At 43.0% G+C, this 25,924-nt stretch overlaps 1 long non-coding RNA gene across 1 annotated transcript; it reads right to left on the bottom strand.

The window, feature by feature from the left end:
• Nucleotides 1-19,718: 19,718 nt before the first annotated feature.
• LOC117354941 lies at nucleotides 19,719-20,973 on the bottom strand. Its single transcript, XR_004538258.1, has 2 exons — nucleotides 20,818-20,973; nucleotides 19,719-20,694 (listed from the first exon to the last, which is right to left on the bottom strand). It is a non-coding gene; the product is annotated as an uncharacterized LOC117354941 (long non-coding RNA).
• Between the last annotated feature and the right edge of the window lie 4,951 nt (nucleotides 20,974-25,924).

A 25,924-nucleotide genomic window follows, 5' to 3' on the forward strand; every position in this document is an offset into this window, starting at 1 on the left:
AGCAGTTTTTAGATGCGTCTAAAAAACAGCTTTGGTTATGGGTACTTGGACGATCAGGCTTTTTGATCGTTCAAGTAGCCATTTAGGACACTTTTTTAGACGTTTGGTTTTTTTTTTATTATTACCCCCATAGTGTTTATTTCAGAAAAGATGGCTTTTAGAATAAGATATCCAACAAAGCTTGTCAGAGAATTTGCACATAGGCAGCCTAAATAGTTTCCTTGTGGTATTGGTGCCTACAGTGTTGAAAGTGAAGAAATCATCATCCATGACCAAACGAGTCTGAGCAAGTATGCCATCTGTAGTGGTATTAACTGGGACTACCACTATTTCTATAGTGCTGAAAAGTATATGCAGTGCTGTACATTTAATATGCAATAGATGGTTCCTGCTCAGAAGAGCTTACAATCTAAGCAGTAACAGCCCTAATGTTGGACAGAGCTGGAAATACACCCACTCCATACTCAGTGGGAATCAAACCCCTAATGTTAGGGTTACTAACCTGACACCCAACCCTTGGACCAGACAGGCTCTCACTGTGCTCTTGGCTTGTGTGATTTTCAATGCCATATGCATTCCTAGCCATTTCTGCCTAGAGTCCTTGATCCATGCAGTCTTGAACTTTGGATATAACACTGCAGATGTTATACAGTAAAATATTCATTAAATGCTCTTCCAAAGTGCTGCTGTACGCCACTTAGTAATTCTCTTACTAATGGCTGAAAAGTCCGAAGTGTGTTGCTTTTCTCAAATGCTAGTAATATTAGAGTGGGCACAAGGTAGACCATGAATGTAATAAACAAGATCTCTGAATGATGACACTTGGCAACATCTAACTGAATTCTTGAAGTTGATTTTTTTTTCCCTGCAATTAGACTGTCAAATTGTTCCATAGAGATGTAGATTTGAGTTCCAGTGAGTCTGATTAGGAGTAATAAAATGGAGGCCAAACACTTGTTCAATAACTTCAGCAGCCATCACCTTCATGACTGTTTGTAACATAGTGCTTGGAAATTGGCAAACTGGAGCGATACAGCTTTTGGTAAGCCAAATCAAATTCTGTTTCTGTAAAATCCTGTATAGCCTCCAGATTTAAGGAGTGAGAAACAGTGCTGATACCATTTTAGTTGCCTAAAATGCCGCTGATGTGGTGGCAAATAGAAATCATCAGCTGATGATGAAAAGATGTTGAGCAAGTTATGAAATTCCATCTCGTTGTCTTAATCATTAGGCTCCTCTGACTTACTCTCATTTAATGTAAATTGATCAGCATGTTGTAGAGATTTGGAAAATTGTTGAAACATTTTGCAAAAACTGAAGCCATTGTCAGTTGTTGTTTTGGTGATTTCATGCTGGAGGTAAATTTCAAAATGGATTGATTCTAACCAGTGACGTGGTAAGGGTAAGAAGTGCCCGGGGTGGTGGTGCTCCTCGTTGCCCTCATCTCCACCTCCTGCTCCTTCCCTACTCCTCCCCCTCTCTCTCCCCCCCCCCCCCATACCTCTACTTGAAGTTGTTGCTTGCAGCGGTCAGCAATGTGCTCCTTGCAACCCGATTGGGTAGCGAAGAGCACTTTGTTTATCACCATGAGCAATAACTTCAACTAGAGGTACAAGGGAAGGGGGCATGCATGTGGCGAGGGGAGGAGTGGGAAGAGGAGGGGTGCTGATGCCTCCTTACTATGCCACTGATGGAGTGTTACAGAGTAAGCGAGATCTGTACCTAATTTAGGCACAAGGATTTATACCAGGTTTCAGTTGGCATAAATGCTCACACCCAAAACTGGGTACAGATCCTGGTGCCAAATGCTGTTCTATGAATGGCACCTAACTCTGATCACCATTTAAAGCAGGGGTGTCAAATGTCTGTGCTTGAAGGCCGCAATCCAGTTGGGTTTTCAGGATTTCCCCAATGAATATGCATGAGATCTATTTGCATGTACTGCTTTCATTGTATGCTAATAGATCTCATGCATATTCACTGGGGAAATCCTGAAAACCCGACTGGATTACGGCCCTCAAGCACAGACATTTGATACTCTTGCTTTAAAGAATTGCACTTAGTGCAAAATGTTATCAGCATTGATTTTTTGGCATCTTATATAGAATCTCGGCCATGGTGTTTTTGTTGGATACTGATATAGAAAATAGATCCATTAAATAGGCAAGCATTTGCCCAAAAAGCACAAGGACCAGGTCAATGCAATGTAATAAAATCTAGTATGTTCTACATTATTTGCTGGGTGGTTTGACAAATATGTTTTTTTTATAAAGAACTAAAATAACAGGGATTTTTTAAAGGATGTTTTACTATCTGGCAGGAAAGGAATAACTTATCTTGCCACATTTATTGAGCATAATAATTCTTATATCTAGGGAGCTGTCAACGTTTAGAACATAATTTTGGTGTGTAATTTATAAGCTATATTATCACAGTGAAAATATAAACTATGATTAAAGCAGTTTTATAACCTAGTCCATGGACCTCAAGTTATTTCTCTTCCTCCCTTCTCTTAGATTGCTTTTATTTCTTTTCTTTAAAAAGAGAGCTTACGTATTTGTGGGAATTATTTATTTACTTATTTGGATTTAGCTTATACCTTTTTTTTAGTACTAACTCGAACCACCTCTTTTACAAAGGTGCGCTATGCTTTTTAGCATACGGTAAATATTAGCATGTGCTAATCACATGCTAAATGCTAACACGTGCATGTAGTTCTATGGACTTGTTAACAGTTAGCGCACACGTTGAATTAGCATGTGCCAAACGCTTGCTAAAATGCTTAGTGCACCTTTGTGAAAGAGGGCCAAAGTGAGCTACATTCAGGTATGGTAGGTATTTCCCTGTTCCCAGAAGGCTTACAATCTAAGGGGCCCTTTTACTAAGGCCCTCTTTTACAAAGGCGCGCTAAGCTTGTGCTAAATCAACGCATGCACTAACCGCTAATGTGGCCATAAGATAGCATGCACGTGTCAGTCGAGCGATTTTCCACTTTTTCGTGTCATATTTTTCTGACAGAACGAAAAAAGCGGAAAATCAGTGGACTCAACGGATAACCCTCAAGGGATGCTGTCCCAACTTTGTTGGTTGGGCCGAGAACTTTTCAGTGGCCCATCGTAATGCAAGGTATGGTATCTGTTCAACTTATGAGGAGTGTGTGGTGCAGTGGTTGGATCTACAGCCTCAGCACCCTGGGGTTGTGGGTTCAAACCCCGCGCTGCTCCTTGTGACCCTGGGCAAGTCACTTAATCCTCCATAGCTCCAGGTACGTTAGATAGATTGTGAGCCCACCGGGACAGAGAGGGAAAATGCTTAAGTACCTGATTGTAAAAACCGCTTAGATAACCTTGATAGGCGGTATATAAAATCCTAATAAACTTGAACTTGAAACTTGAACACTAGGAAACTCCACCTTCTGAATACAGAGATGTTTACTGTAGGATATTGGGCTCTCTGTGAGATTGTTCTTCTTTTCTATTGGAAGAGAGACCTGCTGCATGGAATACTACCATATTTACCACACTTAGGGTCCCTTTTACTAAGCTGTGGTAAGCATTAACATGTGCTTACTGCAGGTTAAAAACAACCACTGCTGGTTGTGCTCAGATGTCCCACAGTAGTTTTGGCATCTATGTGCATTACTCGGGTGCTAAAAAATACATTTTTATTTTTGTGTGCTGGAATGTGTTTGGAAGTGGAGAGTAGGCCTCTTCTGCATTAATCAGAGCAGCTGCATTACGGTGTGCCAACTGATCAGCATATGATTAGCGCAAGAGCCCTCACTGCCTAAAAAGCAGGTGTCTCTAAGTGTTCCCACACTAATGACCATTCACTAATAGGGGAATTAGCATGTGGCCATTAATTGAGAAAATGGGAAATGTGGTCATTTTATAGCCATTTTTTTGTATATATCTTTATTCATTTTGAAGCCATAAATAAGTGCAACATATAATACAATCATATTACACTATAAAAGCACTTAAATACAATTAAAATTGTAATCTATGACAAATAGATATATCACCCTCCCCCCTACACTCAAATTAAGAAATTAAAAATATGTTCCAACCCACCCCTGGACGTGTATGACCAAAGAGCAAAATCAACAATCACTCTGCAAAATTTTGTCAATGGCTCCCAAATCTTCAGAAACTTTTTATAATGTCCCTGTTGTATAGCCATAATACGTTCCATTCTAAAAACGTGACAGAGAGACTCCCACCAAAAGGTATAGTTCAATCTATCCCAGTTTTTCCAAAAAGACTTCAACAAGGTACCACACGAATGGCTGCTCAAGAAGCTGTGGAACCACGGGGTGCAAGCGGATGTCCACCGATGGATCAAAAACTGGCTGGCAGGCAAGAAACAGAGGGTTGGGGTAAAGGACCACTACTCAGACTGGCTATGGGTCACGAGCGGAGTCCCGCAGGGGTCGGTGCTGGGACTGCCCCTGTTCAATATATTTATTAACGACCTGGAGGCGGGAACAAAATGTGAGGTTATAAAATTTGCGGATGACACCAAACTCTGCAGCAGGGTTAGAACCGCGGAAGACTGCGAGGACCTGCAAAGGGACCTAACGATACTGGAAGAGTGGGCAAACAAGTGGCAAACGAGCTTTATCATAGGGAAATGCAAGGTCATGTATGTAGGGAAAAAGAACTCGATGTTCAACTACAAAATGGGGGGATCACTGCTAGGGGTAAGCAACTTTGAAAGAGACCTGGGGGTGATGGTAGACACAACATTGAAGGCGTCGGCACAATGCACGATGGCCTCAAGGAAAGCAAACCAAATGTTGGGTATCATTAAAAAGGGTATCATGGCCAGGACGAAGGAAGTCATTTTACCACTGTACCGTTCAATGGTGCGCCCATATCTGGAGTACTGTGTCTAGTACTGGTCGCCGTACCTCAAGAAGGACATGGCAGTACTTGAGGAAGTCCAGAGAAGAGCGACTAAACTGATAAAGGGTATGGAAAACTTCTCATATGCGGACAGGTTGAAAAAGCTGGGGCTATTCTCCCTGGAAAAGCGGAGACTTAGAGGAGATATGATAGAAACCTTCAAAATCCTGAAGGGCATAGAAAAGGTAGACAGGGACAGATTCTTCACACTGTGGGGAACCACAAGTACAAGGGGGCACTCGGAGAAATTAAAAGGGGGCAGGTTTAGAACAAAAACTAGGAAGTTCTTTTTCACCCAGAGGGTGGTGGACACATGGAACGCACTTCCGGAGGCCGTGATAGGCCAGAGCACGTTACAGGGCTTCAAAGAAGGTTTGGATAGATTCCTAGAGGATAAGGGGATTGAGGGGTACAGATAGGAGTGAGGTAGGTTATAGGAATTGTCAGGGACCATTGCACAGGTGATGGGCCTGGAGGGCCGCCGTGAGAGCGGACCACTGAGCAGGATGGACCTCTGGTCTGACCCAGCGAAGGCAAATTCTTATGTTCTTAAAATAAGCTGTATGGCAACCCCTGTCATAAAAACATAAGAACATAAGCAATGCCTCCGCTGGGTCAGACATGAGGTCCATTGTGCTCAGCAGTCCACTCACGCGGCGGCCCAACAGGTCCAGGACCTGTGCAGTAATCCTCTATCTATACCCCTCTATCCCCTTTTCCAGCAGGAAATTGTCCAATCCTTTCTTGAACCCCAGTACCGAGAAGTTTATTATTGTGAGATGATATTTGGCTTTTAGCTCTTATCATAGTGCCAAATAGCACAGTGTCATATGTTAGTGCCACTGGATTTTCCATTACTTTGTTTACCTGATCCGAAATGGATCTCCAAAATTGATATATTAAGGGACAATAATATAATAAATGATCCAATGTCCCAGGTTCAAGATGGAAGGCCAGCATCTATTAGACTTGGAACTATCTAATTTCTGTAATCTAACCGGAGTCCAACACGCTCTATGTAACAAGAAAAGCCACGTTTGTCTCATAGATGCAGACACTGTACAAGTGTCCTCAGCATGTGGGAAAGCCCCACACTAGTGAGAGCACTGGCCACTTTTTAGTGCAGCCTGCATCAGGAGTCACAGATTCTTATATCATGTAAAAACTAAATGATCCCAATAAAAACAGGAAAGCCAATTTGAAAATCTTTCACGGTGCTTCCTGCAACATTGTGTCAGACCCCTACTCCATTGCTTCTTTGTTGGTTTTGTGTGACTAAAAAAGGCTTTGTTTGGTTCACAATACTGCTGCCCGTCTGATCACACACAAGAAAAGGAATGATCATGTCATGTCCTGCCATTTTTGAAGGAATTGCACTGGTTGACCAGAATTTCTTTCAAACGTCTATGTTTAGTCTATAAGGGGTTTCGCCTGCAGTCACCACGCTATCATAGGGAGAGGGTCACTCTGCAAGATCATAATCATGTGTTACCCTTATCAAAGCGCTATTTGTTAAATCTATCTTCCTTATAAACTGTGAAATTGACAACTACTAGAAATAGTGATTTTTCCTATACAGGCCATCCATTATGGAATACTGTTTCTTCCTTTTTGAAAATGCTTCCATAGCTTTTCAGTGATTTTGGTTACTCTGGCATGTTAGTTGAATCGAGCTTTGTTTTATCCCAGACCTGTCATCTGTGAACATATATGCCACAGTGACCCCTGATGCAGGCATTCCTCAGAGGCCGAAACACAGTGCTGTGTCGGGTCCACAGCTTCTGCTTGTGTCCTTTTATGAAATAAACAAGTTGGTTTTACATCAGTGATCTTCAGTGGAGTGTTCATTGTCTGTTCCCACTTCCTTTTGTACTATACTGTATCTTCCACCATTTCTGAGTTGTCTGCTTAGTCAACATTTTGTAAAACCCTGAAGACTTGATTGTTCTCTTCTACCTTTCCCGCTATTGATTGATAGAAATTGTTTTTTCTCTTCTGTTATTGTGATTCATCATAGTTTTATTGTTTTTATTGAGTTTTTGTCACTAATTTGTTTCAAATTAGTTGGCTCATGTTATTCCAATTTTAATCAGTTTTAAATTGATTGTTTAAATTTTTAATATTTGGAGGTTTTTGTTAAGATTTATATTATATTTCATTTTTTTATGCTCTTTTTTTATTGTAAACCACTTTTAAACATTTCTACTAAGCAGAATATAAAGGTAATAAATCAAGCAGTCTGTATAAAATATATGAACTTTTATTTATTTAAAACTTTTTTATACTATAAAAAAAAACCAAATGGTGTACATCAATTAAAACATACATAAGATAAAAGCAAACCATATCATAAAATCTACATAATTAAACAATTTCTTCTTTATAAATGTCAACTGATGAATCGCAACAATATAAAAGCAAAACATGAGGGATCCTGTTATTAAGGCGCGTTAACCGATTTAGCACATGCTAAAGATTAGTGTGCGCTAAATGCTACGATGCCCTTAGGAATATAATGGATATCTTAGCATTTAGCGTGCACTAATGTTTAGCAGGAGCTAAATCGGTTAGCGCACCTTGATAAAAGGACCCCATGGTTAAGCAGATTCTTTTCTTCAAATGCCAACTAATAAATCATAAAAATGCAGTTTCAACTGAGTTTTTAACTGTTTCTTAAATTGAAACCGGTTTTCACACAGTCGCAATTGGCCCACCAGAGCATTCCACATGTTAACACCAGCAATACAGAAAGTCATTGTTCTAGTATCTGTATAATCTCTCTGATTTTCTGCACACAGTTCTTCTTACTAGTGCTGCCCAATTCACGATTCGAATCGGTTCTCCGATTCACTATGGGTAAATCAATTCGAATCGATTTAAAACAAACGAACAAAAATCGGCCTCCCGATTCAGTAACTGACCCTCCGCCCTCGCCCCCTAAAGCAGGAGCGGCAGCGCTGCCTCTTGCTGGCCGGCCACTGCTGCACCAGCTTTAGAAGGGGAGGGGGGAGGGTCAGTCAGGAAGTTCTGGTGTCCAGCTTCCCCCCCCCCCGGCCTCCCGCCGGTGTCCAGCTTCCCCTCTGGCCTCCCGCTGGTGTCTGGCTTCCCCCCTGGCCTCCCGCTAGTGTCCAGCTTCCCCCCTGGCCTCCCACGCACCATTTACCTACTAGCAGCAGCCTGCAGAGAAGATCGCTGGTGCTAGCGATCTCTGCAAGCTGCTTAGGTCTTCAGAGCTGTTACCTCTGCCACAGTCCCGCTCCTCCTCTGACGTCACTAGCAAGATCGCAGCAGAGGAAACAGCTTTGAAGACCTAAAGCAGCTTGCAGAGATCGCTAGCCCCAGCGATCTTCTCTGCAGGCTGCTGCTAGTAGGTAAATGGTGCGCAGGAGGCCAGGGGAACACGCAGGCCTTCTGGGGAGAGGCGCAGTCCTTCGGGGGGGTGCAGTCCTTTGGGGGGGTGGGGACAGGCCTTCAGGGATGGTATGCAGGGCTTCGGGGGTGTGCAGGCCTTCAGGGAAGGAGGGCCCTGGTGTAGAAGTACACAGAGGGAGGGAAGGGGGTTCAAAGAGACGTGCATATGCCGGACTTGGGGGGGGGAAGAAATAATGGGTCTAAAAACAGAGGAGAGGGAGAGAGATGGGATTTAGGAAGGGAAGGAACAGAAAAGGGAGAGAAGTTGGACACAAGGGATGGTGTGGAGGGGGGTATAGATACTGGATAGGAGTGTAGTTGGGAAAAGAAAGGAAGATATGGTGGACCTTGGGATGGTGGGGAAGGAGGGAGAGATGCTGGATGAAAGGGTAGTTGTGAAAAGGTGGATCTGTGGATGGAAACAAAAAAAAGGAAAGATGCCAGACCTCCGGGGGAGGGGAGGGAAACGGAAGGAGAGGACAGAGATAGAAGATGGATGGTTAGCACGAAGAAAGAAGGAGACCCTGGCAAGCAAGTTATCAGAAGACAACCAGAGCTGGGGACCAACAAGATTTGAATAATGACCAGACTACAAAAGGTAGAAAAAATAATTTTTTTTTCTGTTTTGTGATTACAATATGTCAGAGCTGATGTTAGACCGCAAACATGAGCTAGGATTTAACAGAGAGAGGAAAAGTCTTTTTTGTTTATTTTGTTTACATCAGTGTGGTTAGGAGAAGGCAAAGAGGGTGAAGAGGTTATAAAATAAACCCACCAGGATGTTTGAAAAAAACACCCAATTGGGCAGGATAATCAAATAAAATCGAAAAATCGATTCAATAGGCTGAATTGAATCAAATTGAAATTTTTTTCCTGAATCTGGCAGCACTACTTCTTACCCACAATTTAAAATGAACCCCAGTAAGACTATTTCTATTTCTGTTTGAGCAGAGAAGTGAAAACCATAGGAACAAGCATTTCAGCCAAAAATACATACATGAAATGATTTGATTCATCTAAAACAGCGGTCTCAAACTGAAACCCTTTGCAGGGCCACATTTTGGATTTGTAGGTACTTGGAGGGCTGCAGAAAAAATAGTTAATGTCTTATTAAAGAAATGACAACTTTGCATGAAGTAAGTACCTACAAATCCAAAATGTGGATTATCTGAAATTAACAGAAGCAATTAAGGAAAGATTTATAAACTATCCTATATAATAAAACCCTAGCCGCGCATGCGCACTTACCTGCTTGCTTTCGTGATCTCTGATCAGTAGGTCCGTGGCTAGCAGGAGTGCGGATGCGGCGGCCAGGCAACTCAGAGACACACAGCACAGCCGGCGACTCCCGCCTTCACTCACCGCCAAAACCACCACCGCCAAAGCCTCCTCCTTCTGGCCGGCTCACCCGCGTTTAAATTAAGAGAAAAGCGCTGCACCGCGCTAACGCTAGCCTTGCCGTCTTCTGTCCACTGTGGCCCGTGCTCTCTGACTACTTCCTGTTTCCGCTAGGGTTGGCCGCAGTGGATAGAAGATGCTGAAGCCAGCAGTAGCGCAGTGCAGCGCTTTTCTATCAATTTCAACACGGCTACAGGGAAGGGTGCAGCAGAAAATGCTGCTGCTGCATAGGGAAGGCCAGGAAATGCTGCTGCTGCACAGGGAAGTGTGTGTGTGTGGGGAAATGCTGATGCTGCACAGGGAAGTGTGTGTGTGGTGGGGAAATGCTGCTTCTGCACAGGGAAGGCCGGGAAATGCTGCTGCTACACAGGGAAGTGTGTGTGTGTGTGTGTGTGTGTGTATGTGGGGAAAATGCTGCTTCTGCACAGGGAAGGCAGGGAAATGCTGCTTCTGCACAGGGAAGGCTAGGAAATGCTGCTGCTTCACAGGGTAGTGTGTGTGTAGGGGGAGGGCAGGACCGCGGGAAGGGAAGAGGGGGTAAGTGAAATGCTACTGCTACACAGGGAAGTGGTGTGGGGGGAGGAAATGCTGCTGCTGTGGCTGCTGCACAGGGAAGTGGGGGGGGAATCAAAATGCTGCTGTACAGGGAAGTAGGGTGGGGGGAAAATGCTGCTGTACAGGGATATGGAAGGGGAGGGAATGCTGCTGTGGCTGCTGCACAGGGAAGTGGGGGGGAAAGAAAGACAGACAGCTAGCACCCGTTAATGTAACGGGCTAAAATACTAGTAGTTTATAAATCTTTCCTTAATTGCTTCTGATAATTTCAGCTATACACAGCTGAAAGGTGGTGCAACATGCAGAAAGGGAAAAACTATCAAAGTATCAACTGGAAGAGACAAGATTTTGGACCAACTATTTTGAGGCTCTCGGTGTTATAATTTATTTATTTAAAAATTTCTTAGCCGCCTATAACTAAGCGGTTTACAGTAGAGAGCTGCACGGGAACGGGGACGACGGGAATCACGCGGGACCCGCGGGCATCCCGCGGGTTCCCCCTTTGGGTCACGGGGATCCCGTGGGGACGCCCCCAGGGTCGCGGGGATCCTGTGGGGACACCCCCTAGGGTCACGGGGATCCCGTGGGGACGCCTCCGAGGGTCGCGGGGTTCCTGCGGGGCTGGATGTACTCAGTCGCGCGGCTCTTCTCCCTACCTTCTCTGCTTGCAGCACAGAGCCGAACGGAAGTCTTCCCGACGTCAGCGCTGACGTCGGAGGGGAGGGAGGGCTTAAACAAAGCCCTCCCTCCGACGTCGGGAAGACTTCCGTTTGGCTCTGTGCTGCAGGCAGTGCAGGTAAGGAGGAGAGTAGCCTCGCGGTTCGAGTGGCTACCAAGGGAGGGAGCGGTCCGCCCCGCCACACCCCGCCCCGGTTGCAGCACAGCCGGCCAGGTCCCCTTACTTTTGTGGCACTTCCCCGACCGACCGACAACAGTCCCGGTCCGACAATCCTCCCTGCCCTGTAGCCGCGAATCTAAATTATCTTCTAACAGCAGCTGTAATAAGGTAATTTAGATTCGCAGTTAAGGGCAGGGAGGTTTGTCGGACCGGGGCTGTTGTCAGTCGGTCGGGGAAGTGCCACAAAAGTAAGGGGACCTGGCCGGCTGTGCTGCACCCGGGGCGGTAGAGAAGGAGTGGGGAGAAGGACGCTGAAAGGCCATGGGGAAGACGGGAGGGGGGGGAGGACTCTGAAAGCACTTGAAGACAGAGGAGGGAGAAGGACGCTGAAAGCACATGGGGAATACAAAGGGGTGAAGAAGGACACTGAAAGGCCATGGGAAGGGCGGAAGGGGGGGGAATGACTCTGAAAGCACTTGTGGAAGACAGAGGGGGGAGAAGGATGCTGAAAGCACATGGGGAAGACAAAGGGGTGGAGAAGGACGCTGAAAGAACATGGGGAAGACGTGGGGGTGGAGAAGGACGCTGAAAGGCCATGGGGAAGACAGAGAGGGAGAAGGACGCTGAAAGGACATGGGGAAGCAGAGGGGGGAGAAGGACACTGAAAGCACATGTGGAAGACAGAGGGGGGAGAAGGACGCTGACAGGACATGGGGAAGATGGGGGAGAAGGACGCTGAAAGGAAATGGGGAAGAGAGAGTAGGGAGAAGACGCTGGCAGGGAAGAAGACAGATGCCAGACTATGGGGGGAGCGGAGAGAAGAAGATGGGTGCCAGACCAATTTGGAAGGGGGAAGAAAGGGAGAGGCACAGTAACAGAGCAAATGGAAGATGCAGAAGGAAGAGAGACAGTGGATGGAAGGAATTGAATGAGAACATGAGGAAAGCAGAAACCAGGCAACAAAGGTAGGAAAAGAATTCTATTTCTTTTTTTTTATTTTGCTTCAGGATAAAGTAGTATATTAGTTGTGTTGATAAAAATTTATAAACATTAGAGGCTCTGGTAGAAACCCATTTGCAAAGTATGTATTCTTCCCAATTAATATTTTCAAATTAATAAAGTCTTTTTGCTTATTTGTAAATGGGTTTCTACCAGAGCCTTTAATTCAGTAGCATAATTAAATGAAATAACTATTTCTGAAGTTTATAGGGACGGGCGGGGACGGAGGGGATTCCTCGCGGGGACGGGTGGGGATGGGTGGGATTCCTCACGGGGACGGGTGGGGACGGGTGGGACTTTGGCGGGGACGGGTGGGGACGGGTGGGATTTCTGTCCCCGCTCAACTCTCTAGTTTACAGCATAAAACATTCACAATGATTCAAAGAGCAACGTATAACAATACTCTCAGTACACACATTTAACCCACTAAAAATAGCAGGGAACTACAGTAGGATTACATATCATCAATTGTTAATGAACCAAGAGCATTATTCATAGTTCAGATTCTTGTTTAAACATCTCCCTTCCACATAGCATCAGAGGAAGGCATCTACATACAATTAAATGATTCTTTATGGAAAACTTGTGCCTTAAGTGTCCGGCGGTTGCATCCACAACCGCCTTCAGCTCTCACCTCCTCTAGTATAGGACATACGCACAAGCTGAATTGCCTCCAACAGTAACCTTACGTTCTGGAATATTGCCTGCCTCATTGCTGTAAGCTCACGCAAGCGCTTTCCTGCATCTGTACGTGATTGTCCTCTCCTTCCACCTCACAATAGCGTACAGATGCAGGAAAGCGCTTGCGTGAGGTTACCGCAGTGAAGCGCGCAATGTTCCAGAAGGCGACTGCCGGACACGACCATTGGACACTTAAGGCACAAGTTTTCCATAAAGAATCATTCTTTATAATACCGAGGGCCTCAAAATAGTAGGCTGCAAGTCTGAGACCACTGATCTAAAATAATACAGAATAATAGAAAAAATAATAACCGTACTTTTGGTAGTGCTCATACCAGATGGCTTTTCACATTTGAATACAGAGATTTTGTTCCTACTGTTATTCAATTATTCCCCTGGAAATAAAATGATTTCAGAAATAATTAAATACATTCAAAAAATCTAAATATTTTGAGGCAGGTTGAAATAAGCAGCAGCTAACATAAGACAAGATTGCCTTTTATCCATTTTTTTCATCAGCTGCTGAAAAGCTTTTCTGTCCTCATTTCCAATTTGAAGAGGTAATCCTTTGCATTTCAGTGCTGATGAAGAAATGTGTCTCTACCACCTAACTTTTCCACACTTAAAAGCAGCAATTAATATTTAAAGAATCCAATCAAGCTATTAAATAAGGGGTTCAGTTTAGTTATCAGACATGCTTATGCTGAGAACTTTGTTAACAAATGTTCTCACAGAGCTGCTACCTTGCCCAGTTTCAAGAAGCAGACTGATTTTAAACTTAGATCACAAAGCAATAGTATTTCTGGTTCCCGGGGTCCTATTACTAAACCATGTTAAGCATTAAGGCATGCTTAATACTGGAAAAAAAGGCTTACCACAAAAAAGTAAAAGCATTTTGCAGTAATAAGTATATTCAATGTAAGCTAATCATGTGCTATTTTTTTTTCCAGGCATGTCATGGGCAGGGAATGGATGGGGAAGCATTATCCAGCTACTGCATTCAAATTAGCACTTACTAACTAGATAGCATGGACTTAATGAGGGAGGACATAACACATCCTGAGAGGCAATAAGTGCACCAGTGTTATTTTTCTTTTTGTAAGTACAATGCAATAATAGAAAAGCTAGCTTTGGAGTTGAGTGGCCTAATGGTTAGTGCAATAGGCTTTAAGTCTGGTGATAGGGGTTCAGTTCCCATTGCAGCTCTCTATGATCCTGGGCAAGTCACTTTGCCCTGCATTGCCCCAGATACCAAACTTAGGCCCTCTTTTATGAAGCTGTATTGGCGTTTTTTATCGCAAGTCATGGCGGTAAAAGTTCTGACGCTTATAGGAAATCATTGCAGAGTTTTCTTTCAAACGAAAGACACTCAACTCATGCACATTTATATTACATAGGTATTTAAACGTCTCTATCATATCTCCCCTCTCCCGCCTTTCCTCCAAAGTATAGTAGTAGGTACCTGAAAAATGCAAATAGAAAAAATCATTAATATACTGCTGCAATAAATCTGGCCTTATTGTGCAGAAAAGTCCCTCACCAGCACATGCTAAGTTCAGATTTTACCATAGCTTAGTAAAAGAGTCCTCCTGATTCTACCAGTTCACATAAACCAGTGTATCGCAAGCTATGTGCCGTGGCACACTAGTGTGCCTCCTGAGATGAGATTTTAAGTATGTCGAGGCATACAGGGCAGGAAGAGAGGTGCCGGCATCAGCTAATTTGCAACTTCCTGCCTTCTGCTGCCAATATGCTGCCGGGACTCCTGCTTTCCTCTTCTTCTCTCCCCACCCCTTGACCAGAAGCGGCAGCTCCATGTGATTTTAACCTAGCCACACAGCTGTCACTAGCATTAGTTTAGACACGGTTTCATCAGGCAGCCGCGGGGCCTTTGCTAGGCTGGCCCACTTCGATGATGCGAGGCGGGCCAGCCTAGCAAAAGCCCCAAGGCTGCCTAATGAAACCGCGGCTAAACTAATGCTAGCGGCAGCTGTGTGGCTAAGTCAAAAGCACATAGTGAGCTGCTGCTAGTCTAGAGAGGAGAGGTATTGCTAGAAAAGGGAGGAGGGAAAGGGAAGGGAAGAGAGTTACTGCTGGACAGGGGGAGGAGGGAAAGGAGAAGGGGTACTGCTGTACAGGGGTGGAAGGAAGGGAGAAGGGGTACTGCTGGACAGGAAGAGAAAGGAAGGGGTACTGCTGGACAAGGAGGAGGTAAAAGAAAGGGAGAAGAGGTGCTGCTGGACCTGGCAGAAAGGGAAGGAAAGGAAAGGTGCTACACACTGGAGGGGAGGCTGAGATGGTGCATGGGGAGAGAGTATGTTATGTTGGGGGGTGGGAAGGAGGGACGCCACTAAAGGGAAGAGGCAAGGACAGAGAGAGAAAGCATGCAGGAGGCATAAAGTGTTGGACTCATGGAGAGGGCGAGATGGATGGGGAGGACAGAAAGGAGGAAAGGAGAAATGTTACACTCTGGGGAAGGGGGAGATAACAGAGAGTGAAAAGTTGGACTCATGGAGGGAGAGAGAGAGAATGTTGGTTGGGTGAGGGAAGGAGGAACAGAGGAGAAGCATGAAGGAGAAAGAGAAAAAAATGTTGGACTGGTGGAAAGGAGGGAGAAATGTTGGACTGGGAGGGGGGCCAGAAAGGAAGAAGGGAATGGAGATGGACTGCAGGGGGCAGAAAGGAGGAAGGGAAAGAGAAATGTTATACTGGGGTGGAGAAGAGGGATGACTAAAGGAAGAGAGAGATATCAGACCAGGGAATGGAAGGGAAGGAGGGGAGTCTGGTAGCGCTATAGAAATAATAATAATAGTAGTAGTAGTAGTAGTAGTAGTAGTAGAGAGTGTTGCCAGATTATGTGAAGGAGAGGAGAGAGATGCCAGACTGGAAAGGGGGGAAGGGAAGGAGAGAGATGTCAGACCATGGAAATAGGGAGGGATGGAGAGAGAGAATCACGTAAATACATCGACCCCTCCATATTCTGGAATAAAACAGATGCAACAATCCAAGAAAGTAACCCCAAAAATTTCATCTCACAATGGTACACATGAAGTACAGCAATCCTAGATGAGCTAGCCCCAGTACAAACAAAAATCAGAATCAGCAGACGATCGACAACTAACTACTTCTACTCAAAAGACAATGCAGATGACTAGAAAGAAAATGAAGAAAAAGTAACCAAGAACACACAAAAACATCATGGAGAAAACTAAACCAACAATACAAGCAAAAGCTAAAAGAAAAGAGAAGAACACGCTACACCAGCCAAATAGGCATAGAAGTTCAAGACACAAAAAAACTATTCCAATTACTAAAAGAACTCACAGACATTAAACCCTACCTGGCCAATAATGACATTCCACCCCTTTCAGCCACCATTCTAGCTGAATACTTTAGAAACGAAATTACAACAGCCAGGACAACCTTTGCAGGAACACCAATCCACCTTGATGAGATCACAATGCCGCCCCCCCCCAAAAAAAAAAAAGAATCAGCTGCAGCAGACAGAACCTGGTCCGACTTAACCACAATACAATGGTCCGACCTAAACAAACTCTACAAAAAATACAGCCACGAAGCCTGCGTCCTCAACCATTGCCCTCCATACCTGTTAAAAGCCTCCAGTCCAAAATTCCGCACTCTCCTCAAACAATGGATACAATCCTTGCTCACAGACGGCCTTTTTCAACAAGATCTCAGTGAAATCATTATCACCCCGATAATAAAAGACCCAAAAGTAGCAACAGATCTACTGTCCAACTACAGACCCATAGCCTCAATACCATTATATGTCAAGCTAATGGAAGGCCTCCTAGCTAAACACCTTACCAACTACCTAGAAAACCACAATTTACTCCACCCTACACAGTCTGGTTTCAGAATCAACTACAGCACAGAGACACTACTAGGTTCCCTCCTGGACACAGCTAGACAACTGTATTGCTATTTTTCTAAGGGTAATGCTATATCCCACTTTCCCTTCCCCTCACCAGCTCCCTGACTGGGAAAATTAATAGCATACACAGATGACTGAAAGCATAATATAGGTTTATTCATACAATTTTATAATAATGAAATCATGCAGTAAGGAATCAATAATTTGTTACCATATATTGCATCATCACCCTGATATCGGAGGACCAGCGACTATCAGAGGCAGCGCATTCATTTCATATCAGCATCACACGGCTCGTCAGCAGTGGAGAAGTCCTGATTCCACTGAGTTCTGCCTGTCCTTTTATGCTCAAATTATGGTCAGGATCCGGTTTTGCATACGTGTTCAATCATGAACATGTCACAAACAAGTTAGGCACTTTTTTGCTCAAATTATTATGGTCAGGATCCGGTTTTGTCTATGTGTTCAATCATGAACATATCACGGACAAGTTCACTAACCATGTATGCACATCCTGTCTTTCCCCCCCCCCCCTTCTCTCGATTGAATCATCCATATCCTGTCTTGCCAGGTGCAAGTTATCTTTCTGAACTCTAGTTCCCCTTTTAAAAAAAGAAAGTTGTTATTTGGTATTAGGATCCTTTTTTTGCATGGCAGATGGTTTCTTAAACAGCCATTGTTACAAACAAAAAAAAACTCTCAGACTACAGGTATGTCCCATACGTATCACATTCGGTCCTTAACAATGAGTGTTGTATGTAACCATCATCACTTTTTGTTGTTTACAACAAATGCCATATGCCACATAACAATTCCAGATAGATAAAATTATTACCAGAATAACAACTATTAACAGAGGATGGATGATCCAATCCAGAGTCGTTTTAGCTGAAGGTGAATATCCTAAAAATATATCCCACCAATGATCGAATCTGCTGCAATAGTGGTGGTAAGCTGATGAGCCATCTTAAATCTGGTCAAATTTACATCCCAATTTGGAACATCCCATTTAGTGCTATTCCAAATGATAGCTACATCCTTATCTACATCGGATGTTAATATGAATGTGTCATTTTCCCAGTGTAATACTGAAATGTTATGAATACATCCCGAAAAAGGCACTGCCATTCCTGGTATCACTGGTTGATCAGTTACTACACATACCACTTGTGGTGCTATTTCGACCATATACCTATAGGTTATTGGCATAATAGTCCATTCACATTTGTTTACAGTATTTTGCAATAAACATGGTTCATATACAGCAGATTGTAATTTACAAACTTTTCCATTTAAAGTGTTATCACAAAAAGTTAAATCATGGGTACGATTATACATATCTATCACCTGTCCATAAAAGGTGGGGGTCCAAAAGTGTTGATTAGGAGCTGACCCAATTAGTAAAGGCATCACTATGTATTTACACATTATACTCTGTTTGGTTACATTGTAAATGGTAAAATATCCCTGACATAGGGTTTCCTCACACCTTATCCCCGAACTAGGTATTTGTAGCCAATGGCCTGCACGGATTATATCAGAAAAGACGGTCCTCCACACTTGTTCATTTGCTGTCAAAAGTTGTGTTTGAAAGACATTTTTCTGTTGTTGCTGCCTCTTCTGTCATTGTGAGGGCCTTTCCATATATCCACATTAGTTGTGATGTTAGCTATTGTACATCTCTGTCCTTTTTCACAACTAAACTTTTCCTGTTGTCGTCTGCTGGTAGCACTTCTCCATCCCCATTGAAATCGAGCATTGTCATCCAAAACCAGACGCCTAGCCGGAGTCCATCCTTCTACGTGACCCAAAGATACGATACCAAGGACTATGAATACGCATAGGACGATTAGGGTTTCCTGTAAAATTAAACACAGTATTACTCCCGTAGGTAACATTTCTCCTGTGGGACATATTCCCATTTTTCTACCCCGGGCCTCATTATCAATAGCGTACAGTCTTGTCCCACTGCTATCACTTCAGCGGGAGAGGGGGGGACCATTTCGGTTGCTAATCCATATTTTGGCCCCAACATTTACAGTATTTATGGATCCAAACCCTTTTGCCCCCCTAACCGTCAATTCTGTAGGGGCTGTGGTTTCTCCCACCGGAGCTATATATATAGGAATTAGCAACAGTTGTGCAATTCTTTCTCCCTGTGCTATTATTACATCCTCCGCACCTAAGTTAATTAGTATTACCCTAACCTCCCCTTGATAGTCAGCATCAATTACCCCTCCCAAGACAGTTATTCCTTTTGAGGCATAACTGGATCTGGTTACCAATTGCCCATAATGTTCTTTCGGAATTTTTCTCTGTGTTCTCCACAGCTCTAGTGGTGGAATGTGGTACTACGGGTCAGTGTAAATCCTGGAAGGAAAGCACATGGTCATTAACAAAAAGAACAAAGAAAAGAAACACATGAAACATTTTCCCCTCTGTTAAACAAGACTAGTTCTTGTTTCGCAGAGTCACCGTCTCTGTGTTGAATTGTTGAAAAGATTCAAAAAAGGTTTTTTTTTTCCTGAAACACAAAACACACAGATTAAATAGACTTATTTCAGGGTCCTGTGGCACCAAATATGGCCACAGGAAAATTTAAACAGGCAGACACATTCTCTACATGGTAAAATTAGACTGTCTTTTTCCTAACATCAGGGAATTATTCTCAATATTAGGTTCCTATCCTGAAGAGCTTACTTGTAAAAAGTAAACAAAATTTCAATTCCGAATTCATCCACTTACATAAAAGTTTATTATAATTGTTCTTTTTCCGTTAACCAAGGTAGCAAGCCCTTTGTTTCACATTTATTTCGATTTTCAAAAAAATATATATATATAGGTACTTAACCTCTATTTTTCTTAATCTAAACTTCCCAATTTAATTTTAAAATGCATTTAAATTTAATTACTCCCTAATCATACATTTCGGGCAATGCATACTTTCAAAAAAAAAATACTTTATAAACCATGCAGGGGCACAAAAATTCATATTCAAAACTAATTTGAAACACTGAGATAAAGGCAAGGAAACTTTTTTTTCTTTTGCACACCGTCACAAACACAATATTTCTTTTAAGCATGGCATCTATTGCTAGAATAAATCTTTCTTCTTTTCAGAAAAGTATTCTTTTACTGTAACATGCCTGAGATCCGGCTTTCACATACCTTATCTTCAAACAAATGTGCTGTATAAACCAGCAGGCACTCTTACGACTGCCAGAACACGTAACTATCTGGCTTGACAAAATTATTTGTCTCAAATCACATTCCTTATTTTAACATACTTTGCATTCAATTTCCAGCCTTGAAACCAGCTAGACTTTTTAAACCTTTATTTTTCTTTCCTAAACCATCTCGTTTAATATCACATCCTGATTCCTTCCGACCCTGCAGTTCTGTTCTTCCAACATTCTTATAAACAAGGGAAAAATTCAGGCTACATTCTCGTACAGAACTTTCAGACAAACAGCTCCTAAACTACTAAAATACCTTAATTATTCTTCAACATCAAAAACAACAAGAACTTTTCCCCACGGCTGATCGGAACTCCAAACAGCATACATTTCCCTGTGTATGCTCGTAAAGTTTTCATTCTAAAAATCTAAAAATCCTCCTGCTGCTAACAAGGTAATTGCAAGTTACTACATTTTAAATCCACCATATGTTAATATTTAAGCACATTTTAAAGATCGATACCTATTTCTGAAAGATATCTCAGCAGCTCAGACAAAGAAAATCTCCATACTGTGGAATTTCCCTCCTTCTCTTCTTTTTATACTTATATTGTGCCACTTTTACAGCTGCTCTTTCTGCTACATCCTGATAATGTTCCAGTTTATCCTTTAATAATTTACTATTACATTCCAGCACCAGACACCCTCCCTCTAATTCTAACCTACTCTGTTCTACTCTCCCTTTCTCATTAAGTGCCATCTGCAACCGCTTGTGCACCCCACGGTATGCAGAGGCCAACACCCAACTCCTTCGAGCCAGGGTAACTGCTTCACCTGCTTTCACAGGGATTGTTTCAAGTACTTGTACCACATTAAGTGCCATCTGCAACCGCTTGTGCACCCCACGGTATGCAGAGGCCAACACCCAACTCCTTCGAGCCAGGGTAACTGCTTCACCTGTTTTTACAGGGATTGTTTCAAGTACTTGTACCACATTCTTTGGTTCAAATTCCCTTAATTCCTTATCCCATGATTCCACCAATCCATGATTGGCCATTTCTGCTGCTATTATTTCATACGGGTCCCCGGTCCAGCCAGGTATCCCTGCAGGTTCTTTTTTAGATTTCTCCTTTTGCCGGAACATTGTTCGGTCTTATTTAGAGAAATCCTGCCGACTACGCCAATTAATGTATTGCTATTATTCTTAGGGTAATGCTATATCCCACTTTCCCTTCCCCTCACCAGCTCCCTGACTGGGAAAATTAATAGCATACACAGATGACTGAAAGCATAATATAGGTTTATTCATACAATTTTATAATAATGAAATCATGCAGTAAGGAATCAATAATTTGTTACCATATATTGCATCATCACCCTGATATCGGAGGACCAGCGACTATCAGAGGCAGCGCATTCATTTCATATCAGCATCACACGGCTCGTCAGCAGTGGAGAAGTCCCGAGAAGTCCCGATTCCACTGAGTTCTGCCTGTCCTTTTATGCCCAGATTATGGTCAGGGTCCGGTTTGTATACGTGTTCACAGACAAGTTATGGTCAGGGTCCGGTTTGTCTACGTGTTCACAGACAAGTTATGGTCAGGGTCCGGTTTGTCTATGTGTTCAAACATGAACATATCACAGACAAGTTCACTAACCATTTATGCACATCCTGTCTTTCCCCCCCCCCTTCTCTCGATTGAATCATCCATATCCTGTCTTGCCAGGTGCAAGTTATCTTTCTGAACTCTAGTTCCCCTTTTAAAAAAAGAAAGTTGTTATTTGGTATTAGGATCCTTTTTTTGCATGGCAGATGGTTTCTTAAACAGCCATTGTTACAAACAAAAAAAAACTCTCAGACTACAGGTATGTCCCATACGTATCACAACAACACCTCAGCATAGACAAAAAAATGCTGGTTATACAACTAGATCTCACCGCACCATTTGACTTGGTAGACCAGGGGTAGGGAACTCCAGTCCTCGAGAGCCGTATTTCAGTCAGGTTTTCAGGATTTCACCAATGAATATGCAGGGAAATCCTGAAAGCCCAACTGGAATACGGCTCTCGAGGACCAGAGTTCCCTACCTTTGTAGTAGACCATGACATTCTGCTACAAATACTAGAAACAATAGGAATCCCAGGAAAGGTGCACACTTGGTTTCAAGGATTCCTATCATCCAGGACCTACAGAGTAAAGATAAACAAAGAAAAATCAGAACCATGTTCCAACCCCTGTGGCGTACCCCAAGGGTCGCCTTTATCCCCAACACTCTTCAATCTCTACATTGCATCCCTTGGCACCTGCCTAGACAACTTAGGCTTAATTTCTCATAGCTATGCAGACGACATCACCATCCTCCTTCCTTTTGATCAACCAACACACTCCATAACAGACAAACCAGTGGCATACCTAGCATATGTGACACCTGGAGCCCATCATTTTTTGACCCCCCCCCCTTCTATATCAAAAATATAATTTTTAGTAACAATCCAAATATCACACAACAAGAGTGCAGCATCTTAAACTGCAGTGAGCACTAGAACACCAACACATACATTGTAAAACTAAACAAGCCAGATCCCGCACAGTCAATTGATCCTGCAGTCAATGCCAACTGAAAACTATGTTTTTTTTCATACACACAGAACACCCTCGCCCAATATGGAATAATCACAAACTAAAAATAGAAATATGTAGATAAAAGTTAAACTGAACTGCCAAGAAACCAGATTGCATACAATGTAACACCACAACACCACAAAAACAGTGACACATGTCCCCTTATACTGTGCAAAATATAGGCAGTAGATGTAAATTTGAAAAAACTGATACATAACAATCACCACTTTCCAAATTAACAAATAAAAATAAAACAAATAATGAGAATTAAGAAAATACCATTTTATTGGACTAATCCATTTTTCAATTAGCTTTCAGAGGCCAAATCTTTCTTCAGAACAGTACAGTATACTGCTGTTATGGTATCCTGGCCTGAGGAAAGGGGTTTAGTCCAAAAAATTGCCTTATTTCCATTTCCTATTTATAAATTTTTAGCAATACAGTTACAATACTACTTGATTCTAAGTAAAGCAACAAAAAATCTTTCTACCTTTTGTCGTTTCTGCTTTAATCATCTTCTTTGCTCTCTTCTTTCTATACAGCATTTGTCCTCTCTCCCTTCCATGCAACATCTGCCCTCTCTTTGGCCCTTCCACCCAGCTTCTGCCCTCTCTCTCTACCACTTCCATCTACTGCCCACACTCTCTTTGCCCCTTCCATCTACTGTCCACCTTCTCTCTCTTCCATATGGCATCTTCCCTCTTTTTATGTTCCTTCCATAAACTATATATCTGGGGTCCCTTCTCTCCTTTGCACATGATTCATTTCAGCTTCACCCATCTCCATTTTTCTGTCTCCACTCCCTCCCCTATGCTTTGGCATCTCTCTCTTTCTCTTCTCCTTTCCTTCCTTCCACTCCACACCATCTCTATCTCCTTCTCTTCCCTCATGCCATGGCATCCCTTCCTCCCCCTCCATGGTCTGGTATCTCCTTTCCTTTTTTCCTTTCCCTCCCTCCCATGGACTTAGCATCTCTGGTTCCTCTCCCTTCTCCCTCCTTCCCTCTCTCTCCCCAATTGGGTGCTGCTGCAGCAGCATGTCTCCCTCCCCTTGCCTGTGCAGTATTTCTATCCTCCTCCTTTCCCTGTGCAGCAGCAGCATTTATCCCCTCTTGCCTTTGCAGCATTTTTACCTTCCCCCTTCCCTGTGCAGCATTTCTACCCTTCCCCCTTCCCTGTGCAGCATTTCTACCCTCCCTCCTTCCCTGCCCAGCATGTCTACCCTCCCCCCCTTCCCTGCCCAGCATGTCAGGCCGGCTCCCCTGCTGAAAGCCATGGGCGTCCGCTCCTTGCGCGATCTGCGGCTGCGTCTGAAGCCTTCTCTCTGACATTGAACTTCATCTGCCATCTCGTCGCCCATTCCCCTAGTTTGTTCAAGTTCCTTTGCAATTCTTTGCAGTCCTCTTTAGTCCGAGCTCCACTAAATAGTTTGGTGTCGTCCGCAAATTTTATTATCTCATACTTCATCCCTGTTTCTAGATCATTTATGAATATATTAAATAGCAGTGACCCGAGCACCGAGCCCTGCAGGATACCACTCGTGACCCTCCTCCAGTCTGAATAGTGGCCCTTTACTCCTACCCTCTTTCCTGCCCACCAACCAGTTTCTGATCCATCTTTGTACGTCTCCTTCCACCCCATGGTTCTTCAGTTTCCGAAGTAGGCGTTCATGGGGTACCTTGTCAAAGGCTTTTTGGAAATCTAGATATATGATGTCTATGGGGTCTCCTCTGTCCATCCATGTGTTAATTCCTTAATTGATTTTAAATATTACTTGTGTCATATTGTACATATTAAATAACCCTCATTTAGAAATTAAGATAAATTCCTGCAAAGCACACAGAAAAAAAATTTATGACATATTCCCTTATAATTATAATTCCTGGAAGTGATACATGGAATAAATTCTAAACCTCCAAAAATAATAATAATAATAATAATAACTTTATTTTTTGTATACCGCAGTACCATAACATATCGTAACATATGACCATGAATATATGATCCAAGCAAGGACAATTAAATTCAAAAATTACTTATGAATAATTTAAATTCATTCCATATAAAACTTCACCTAATATTTAATGGATTCTTTAGATTATAGTTAATACAAACGATTCCACAGTACTCTTGTAAATATAATCAGCTGTTCTCCTATACTACCCCCCTAAATTCCAGTTAACTCTTTTATAACTATACCATCCCCCAATAACTAGAGCCCATCTGAATCATTTAACCAAAGTTATCCAATTCATCCTTTATATATACAGATGTGATTAATAAAAATTTAATTCCAATTCAATGGACAAAAAAACAAAAAAACTGAATGTAAACGTGTCAAATAAAATACACAAAACTAAATGGAAAACATAAGAGAATAATAACTCATTAAGAAACAACTGAAAGGAAATATAACTCATAATATACAACACATAAAACATCAACTTAAATAACCATCAAAGTTCCTTAGTATTGCGGTGAAGAATAATATATCACTACAACCCAGAAGAGGAAATCTGTATTCATCGCCCTCTTCTGAAGAACATCTTATCTTTAATTATTGATGGTATGCCACTCCCATCCAATGGAGACAACTCCAGATTCCAGTCTTGTCTCCAAGTTCCACAGTATTAATCAATATTCTACTCCATTTACCCCAGTGATAAGAATCTTCGGATTTCTATTTTATATCCAATGTACTGAAACACAGGCAATGACGAAGAGCGCCAACAACTATGGACCCACTGCAGACATCTCCTCCTCCTGCATTCCACAAAGTCTTGGCCACTTTACCCCACTGATGTACTTGCTGTACTACTCCCTGACCATTCGGATTCTCTGCTTTGCCACCAATGAACATCAATCTCTGCCGAACTACGCTATAACCTGCGAAAAACAGAGCAGGGAGGGGGACTAATAGATGTATTAGCTTGGGAGCAACACAGCGCAACTTTCTCAGCCAAATGGAGCTCGACCTTTGAGACTCATCTTCCATTTCCTGCCTGCCCTGCCGCGCACACATAGCCGACCGGAAGTCTTCCCCGATGTCAGCGCTGATGTCGGAGGGCAGGCTTTGCTTAAACCCTCCCTCCGATGTCAGCATTGACATCGGGGAAGACTTCCGGTCGGCTATGTGTGCGCAGCAGGGCAGGTAGGAACAGAAGACGAGCCTCGCAGCTCGAGTTGTATTTAACCCCGCGGGATCCCCATTCAGCTCTCTCCTGTGCACCCCCTTGGGGTGTGCACCCAGGGCGGACCACCTCCCCCGCGCCCCCTAGGTACGCCACTAAGACAAACTACATAGAACACTAGAAACAGTGGCTCAGTGGATGAAAGAACACAAACTAAAACTGAACCCAGACAAAACAAAATTTATACTTCTCGAAAAAAACAAAACCCCAACTGAAGTAAAAGGCTGCTAACTTTTCTTCACTGGGAGTGT

This window comes from Geotrypetes seraphini, chromosome 1, assembly GCF_902459505.1.
Source record: "Geotrypetes seraphini chromosome 1, aGeoSer1.1, whole genome shotgun sequence".
Taxonomy (NCBI): domain Eukaryota; kingdom Metazoa; phylum Chordata; class Amphibia; order Gymnophiona; family Dermophiidae; genus Geotrypetes; species Geotrypetes seraphini.